At 45.7% G+C, this 7,370-nt stretch overlaps 1 long non-coding RNA gene across 1 annotated transcript; it reads left to right on the top strand.

The window, feature by feature from the left end:
• Positions 1-1,483: 1,483 nt before the first annotated feature.
• LOC125936154 (uncharacterized) lies at positions 1,484-5,697 on the top strand. The gene is made up of 2 exons (XR_007461946.1): positions 1,484-3,836; positions 4,251-5,697. It is a non-coding gene; the product is annotated as an uncharacterized LOC125936154 (long non-coding RNA).
• Positions 5,698-7,370: the final 1,673 nt, after the last annotated feature.

Here is a 7,370-nt window from a genome sequence, read left to right as displayed (position 1 = left end):
CCCCCCCCCCCCCCCCCCCAGTCAAGAATGCATCCTGCTGCAAATAACAACTTGATTTACAAGAATTTAAAGGCTGGTTTATTTTTCCTTACCTGACAATTCTGGTCACAAGCATCCTGTCATAAGTATTGTTTCAAGGACATAAGACTTACTGTTCCTACTCTCCCATCCATAGTATGTAGTTCTCTCCATGCCACAAAGTGGCTGCCACAGCTCCACGAAGGGATTGAGGCCGTACTACTTTATCATGAAGATAAAAGTTTCCCAGAATCCTGCCGGTAAATTTCCCTTTAAATGTTGATGGGCAGAACTGAGCGGCATCCTCTTCTCACTTCAAGGAAGGCTGGGAAACTGAGTATTTGGCAAAGAAGAACAGGACCGCCATGGCTGCTTTGGAGCAATCTGGTTCATACCCTGGGGATGGGCCCTCTGCTCTCTCTGGGTTCTTCTGGCAAAGAGAGTCCCAATCAGCAAGAAGGAATATATGCTCTGGTCTGGCCCTAGTGAGAAAACCAGGCAAACAGTGCCCTCCGCAGAGCTCCAGAGTTGGGTTGCCAGGCTTGCCCCTCCTTGCAGTGAAGTGTCCTCGCTGCATTGGTTTTTGTCTCCCGGACAAAATGGTACCTTGGAGGGAAAGTCAGTTCTCAAGTCTCCTTCACAGCACTTAGGATAGGTGGACTAGCAACCAGGGCACTGACAAGGTACGACAAACCCAACCAGCAGTGCTCAAGTTTTCCCCAGAACGGCAGTGTTGGGTCAGGCCCTCTTGGAGGGTCTCTTCCTTGCTTAGGTGCTGATAGCAGCTCAGGTGTGAACCCCTCTACTTAGGGAGGTGAAGGATGACCCTGGCTTCATCTACTATATAGCACTGGCCTCCTCCAGCTCTGGCCCCTCATATCCATTTCTCCTAACAGGCTCGGCTTTTCATCACTAACTCTTCTCCTGAGAGCACTTCACAGATGCCTCTATTATTGATGATTACCCTCACCATACAGATGAGAAACTAGGCTTAGTCAGTTAATGTGATTTCTCTAAGGCTATAAAACCCTGGGTGGCGGGGCGCCCGGGTAGCTCCGATAGTTAAGCATCCCACTTCGGCTCAGGTCATGACCTCTAGATTTGTGCTCTGTGCTGACAGCTCAGAGCCTGGAGCCTGCTTCGGATTCTGTGTCTCCCCGTCTCTCGGCCCCTCCCCTGCTCATGCTCTGTCTCTCTCTGTCTCTCAAAAATAAATAAATGTTAAAAAAAAAAATTTTTTTTTTTTTAACCGTGAGTGGCGGTCTGGGATTCGAACCTGTATCTACGCTATTTAGCGACTTCCAGAGAGGTTCATCCACGGCGCTGTTTCGCCTCCGCGGGTCCTAGACTCCCCCGGCCTCTCGGCAACGTCCTACAATGGAAAACGTCCTTGGAAAACGCTGACAGAGCCTTTTGAGCCTCGGCCGCACCCGTCACCGGCGCAGCAGGCGGAAGTAGCGGGCAGTTGGCCGGAAGTGGAGCTGTGAGGTCCGGGTGTTGCTGGTGGAGTGGCGGTGGCGCGGAAGCTCGCGGGATCCAGGGTCTGGTGTTGCGGCGCCCGTGTTCACCAGGCTCAGGTGAGTGGCGGCGGCCGCGGATGAGGACTCGGCGGCCGCTCCCTGTCCACCTGGGCCTTGGCCGCCTCTCCCGTCCTGGGCGGCGCAGGGCCGGGCGCTTCCGGGCCCGGGCTGCGGACTCCTCTCGCAGGCCCGTTTAGGCAGAATGTCGGCGACCCCGCCACCCCAGAGTTCTGTGACCTTGGACAATCGGTTCGTCTGAATCTTGACTTTTCCTCTGTGAGACGGAGATGATCACTGCCTGCCTCACAGGGCTGTTGTGGGAATCCAGTGAGGTGTTTTGCGGCACTTCGTTACCACACTTAACACGTGCACGCGACCCACTCAGGGATCTGGAGATGGGGTCTGTAGGTCTGGGGTAAGGTTCGAGATTACGCATTCCTGACCAGCTTCCAGGTGAGGCTGATGCCGCTGGTCCGCAGGCCCCTACGGTATTTTGCTTAGTACCCGGGTCAACTTGAGCCTTCAGTAGATATCAATACAGTGTATATCCTGTCCCCGTTTTTAACAGACGGTTTCTAGTTGCACATACCTAAGGTCGTTATTGATGTCTTCCTCCCTTTTCTCTCCAGAGGTAAGAAAAATAATTGCCCTTTCTCTTTCCGTACAAATCATGACACAGCTCTTCTGTCCTGACTCAGGGAGCTTTGGGCCCTCTTTAAACCAGTTAAACTTCCACTTCCTCAGGTCATGCTTCATTGCCTACTCACTGTAAACCCTTGGACAGTGAGTGCTTCTTCCTATGGAGCTGGCAGCCAAGTGCTTTAGCACCAACGTGTCTGGTGTTCTGTGCTCTAGTCATTTGTTGCAGCTGGAATGTGAATTCCTATTTTCCGCACTTGGCTCACACTTGGTGAGTAGTAAGAAAGCTGCTTTTCCAGAACTAGATTGTACAACTCACTGCTCTGAATGGCCTCAGGCAAGCTCTGGCTTGATTTCACTACTGCCTGGGAGACCAAAATGAAATATGGAGACTCAGCGTTGCATAATGCAACAGAGAAGGTGAGGCCTTTGGGAGTTGTGCAGGTCTAGTTTATTTGACGGTATGGTTTTCTTCCCCATCTGTTGCTTTAGCAAACCTTTAGCAGTTCCATTCACATGGGCTGAGAGGACCTGAGTGTCTGCTCTCTGTTGCTATACCCAGAGATTTTCTTTTCTTTTTTCTTTCTTTCTACCCAGAGATTTTCTTTTTTCCTTCCTTCCTTCCTTCCTTCCTTCCTTCCTTCCTTCCTTCCCTCCCTCCCTCCCTCCCTCCCTCCCTCCCAGGGAGAGAGAGAGAATCTCAAGCAGGCTCCATGCCCAATGCAGAGTCCAACACATGGGGCTCAATCTCACCACTGTGAGATCATGACCTGAGCTGACACCAGGAGTCAAACATTTTACCAACTGAACCACCACCCAGGTGCCCCACGTACCCAGAGATTTTCTAAAAACAGAGTGTGTGGAATCCTTTAAGAGCAGCGGCTCTAACAGTCATCTGTGGGGCCTTGTCAGACTGTATCTACTCAGGCCCTTCTTGCCATTCTGATAGAGGAATAGCAGAGTCTTAGAAGGGGAGGAAGGGCTATATAAACTAAAAAAAAAGTTTCACAGATAATTGTGGTGTGCTGTTTTCTCTGATAAGAGTGGAAACCAGAATGAAGTGAAGGAGATGGGCTGTTAGAATTGAATTTGGTTTGGCTTAACTCTGGGTGATACTTATGTTGACCTAAACACCTTAGCACTGGTGTTTGACCTTTGTCGTGGCAGTAGTAGTAGATCCCTGTCTTGTAGGCTCTGCTCCAGTGTGGAAACTGAAGCACAGAAGAGTCTAGCCCAGTTAGCATTTGCATTAACAGCTAAGGGTCCTTAGGTCAGTCACTAAGCCCTCACCAGGAGCATTAAACTTGGTAGACTCTTAACACCTAGAGGAAGTTAGTTTTCTGTTTTTTTTTTTAATTCTCAGGGTTGCTCAACAAATTATTTGCTAAGACAAGATTAGAGTTTGAAGTATTCATTTATTTGTGGCAATTTTACCAGGACATAGGAGGGTTAAACCTTTCTAGCAAAAGGACGGAAATCAGAATTAAGAGAGGAGATCTAGTAACTGGTGAATTAAATATGCTGAGAGTGTTATATACTTAATCTACAGTTAGCATGGCTGTCTTCCACCGTCTGGCTCCCTTTCTGTAACTTCTGGACTATAGTTTAAAATGAAGCTATTTGGCCTTGCTCAGACCTCTGTACCTGGAAGGTGGAAAGGTAAGATTCCTCACTCCTGTGAAATTACATCATTTAGGGTGGTTGGACAGTGCCAGGGGTCTCTGAGGCTCCATTCTGGTTTGTTAGGACCCCTAAAGAGAGATGGGGAAGAGGATGTACATGTGGCACTTAAACTAGGAAAGGAGCTTTGTGCTGATGTCACATGTCTTTGAACCTCTAGAGAACGTGTCAGGCATTATTGATTGGGCATCTGTCTCATACCATTCCCTTTCCAGCTTTTTTCGGGATTCTCTGGGAGTCCTTAAGTAAGGAAGAGCTAACTCTCTCAGCTGTGCTTTCTCTATGTAGGCAACACATCCAGACAGCCTCTCCTTCGCAGTGCCTTTTCTCCTCACTGTTTTGCTTTATTGGTTCTGTATCTTCCATGTGTTTCTTTCCCTTTCTTCCCCACAGCACTCAAGACCAGACTTCCAAAGTGATTATATTTCAGGCATATATTTGTAGATATGGTGTCTATACAGTTACACTAAAACTTGCAAGGTGAAAAAGTAAGTAGCTACTGTTTGCCATTTGCAGTTGGCTCTTCATGTCTCTACGATCCTTTATTTTGTCATCATTTCTGTTACTGGGCATTCATAAAGAAATTCGAGGGGCGCCTGGGTGGCTCAGTCAGTTAAGCTACGGACTCTTGATTTCAGCTCAGGTCATGATCTCACGGTTCGTGGGTTCGAGCCCTGCATCAGGTTGTGCGCTGACCGTATGGAGCCTACTTGGAATTCTCTCTCTTTCTGACCCTCCCGGCTCGCTTGCTCTCTCTCAAAATAAACAAACGCTTAAAAAGAAAACAGTAGTTCTATAGACAGTAGGAATTACTTGGGCTAGAAAAACTTTTCAATGTTTTCCTTGAAACTTCACATTACTTTCTTTGAATACTGATTGTCTTCTTGAAGAATACCTTAATTTCCTGTTAGTACATGCATTTTGCAGATTTAATTTTTGTCAAAGTTGTACATGATTTACACAGTCACATAGTTTGATGGACTTATAACACTAAATATTCCCTTTCTCCATTTTTTTTTTTATGGTGATCTGTGATCAGTGATTATGTCGTGCTGAAAGCTCAGATGATGCTTAGCAATTTTTAGCAATAAAGTATTTTATAATTAAGATAGGTGTGTTTTTTAGATATAATGCTATTGCACACTTGACAGACTGCAGTATGGTGTAAACATAACTTCTCTGTGCACTGGAAAACCAGAAAATTCCTTTGACTCACTTTACTGTGACACTCACTTTATTTCAGTAGTCTAGAACTGAATAGCACTATCTCAAGGTAACACCTGTATTAGAGGTGAGAGGGGCTTTTGAGTTCACCCAGTTCAAACGCACCAGCTCCCTGGCATCTGGAAACCCTGTAGATGGGTCAGGATCCTCCCCACTTCTTTGTCTGGAATTTGACTCTTCTTGGCTAGAGTACACACCAGCAATGTGGGTTTGGAATCAGACGATCTTTGATGTCAAACCCCACTCCATCCCTTAGCTGTGTAACCGTCAGCAGGTTCCTTAACCTTGTGAAGTCTCCTTTTCCTCATCTACAACATGGAGACCACAAAACCTACGTTACAGAGAGGTTGTAAGGATTGGAACTATATGCAGGTAAAAACCTCATAGTAGGCTCGGCACAGAGGAGGCCCTAAGATAATTGTGGCTGTTGTTTTTTCCATCTTGGGACTTAACCTGTATTTTAGCATTTCAAAAAGAACCACATTAATTCAAAATGCAGACTCTCTATCACCGAAACAGAAACATTAATGTTCAAGGAAATGGTTCTTTTTTCATTTGAGGAGCATGCACAGTAATTTTATTCATTAAATACACTTAGGTAGTATTAATTGAAGTAGTTTAAATTATTTAATGTACTTTTATTTATTTATTTATTTTTAAAAGTTTATTTAGGGGCGCCTGGGTGGCTCAGTCGGTTGGGCGTCTGACTTCGGCTCAGGTCATGATCTCACAGTTCGTGGGCTCAAGCCCCGCATCAGGCTCTGCTGATAGCCTGGAGTGCTTCAGATTCTGTGTCTCCTTCTCTCTCTGCCCCTCCCCTACTCACGCTTTGTCTCACTCTGTTTTTCAAAAGTAAATAAATGTAAAAAAAACAAAAAAACAAAAAAAAACACGTTTATTTATTTTTGAGAGAGAGTGCGTGTTTGCAGGGGGAGGCAGAGAGACAGGGAGACCAGAGAATCCCAAGCAGGCTCCATGCTGTCAGTGCAGAGCCGCATGTGGGGCTTGAACTCATGAACCATGACATCATGACCTGAGCCAAAATCGAGAGTCAAGGGGTGCCTGGGTGGGTCAGTCGGTTAAGCATCCGACTTCGGCTCAGGTCATGATCTCACAGTTCGTGGGTTTGAGCCTCGCGTTGGGCTCTGTGCTGACAGCTCAGAGCCTGGAGTCTGTTTCAGATTCTGTGTCTCCCTCTCTCTCTGCCCCTCCCCTGTTCACTCTGTCTCAAGAATAAACAAAAAAAAATTAAAAAAAAACAAACAAAATCGAGAGTCAGATGCTTACCCTACTGAACTACCAAGGTGTCCCTAATGTGTTTTAAAATTATATTGTTTGGGATGCCTGGGTCACTCAGTCGGGGAAGCATCCGACTTCAGCTCAGGTCATGATCTCACAGTTTGTGGGTTCAAACCCCATATCAGCTCTGTGCTGACAGCTCGAAGCCTAGAGCCTGCTTTGGATTCTGTGTCTCCCCCTCTGTCTGTCCCTCCCCCGCTCATGCTCTGTCTCCCTGTCTGTCTGTCTGTCTCTCTCTCTCTCTCTCTCTCAAAAATAAACATTAAAAAAACTTTTTTTTAATAAAAAATAATATTATATTATTTATCGGGATGCCTGGGAGGCTCAGTCGGTTGACTCTTGATTTCAGCTCAGGTCATGATCCCAGGGTTGTGGGATGGGGCCCCATAACAGGCTCTGTGCTGAATTTGGAATTCTGCTTGGAATTCTCTTTCTCCTTCTGCACCTCCCCTCTCTCCCCCTTCTAGGGCGTGTGCGCACTCACTCTCTCAAATAAAAATGAAATAAAAAAAAAATTATATTATTTATAAAGGTATTTGTTAAATTCATATACTCTTCTGTATTAACAGTTTCAATGCCAATAAAGAAGGAAAAGTTAATTTATATCAAAGATATAATGGAAAGTCTCCCCACAAAGAAGTTACATAGTTCCTTTCCTTTCATATAAGTGTATTTTAGGTGATGGCACTCATTTGTATTCTGTTTGTTCCACTGAGTATTTGTATGTGTGTTTTCTCGTGTTGATGCTTGCCACACACTTATCCTGTAAGCCAGCCCCCTCCTTCTGGATGGACACTTATATTGTTTTCAGTTTTTTGCTTTTTTTTTCTTAAACATTTTATTTTTAAGTAATCTACACGTAATGTGGGGCTTGAACTTACAACCCCAAGATTCAAATTGCACACTCTGCCGACTCAGCCAGCCAGGCACCCCGATTTTTTGCTTTAGAGTAGCACAGTTATTTTGTTAAAAAAAAAAAGTTTTGTTCCT

The sequence above is a fragment of the Panthera uncia genome (genome assembly GCF_023721935.1).
Source record: "Panthera uncia isolate 11264 chromosome A3 unlocalized genomic scaffold, Puncia_PCG_1.0 HiC_scaffold_11, whole genome shotgun sequence".
NCBI classification, from domain to species: domain Eukaryota; kingdom Metazoa; phylum Chordata; class Mammalia; order Carnivora; family Felidae; genus Panthera; species Panthera uncia.
The sequence above is the reverse complement of the archived record's forward strand: the minus strand, read 5'-3'. Positions and strand labels throughout refer to the sequence as shown.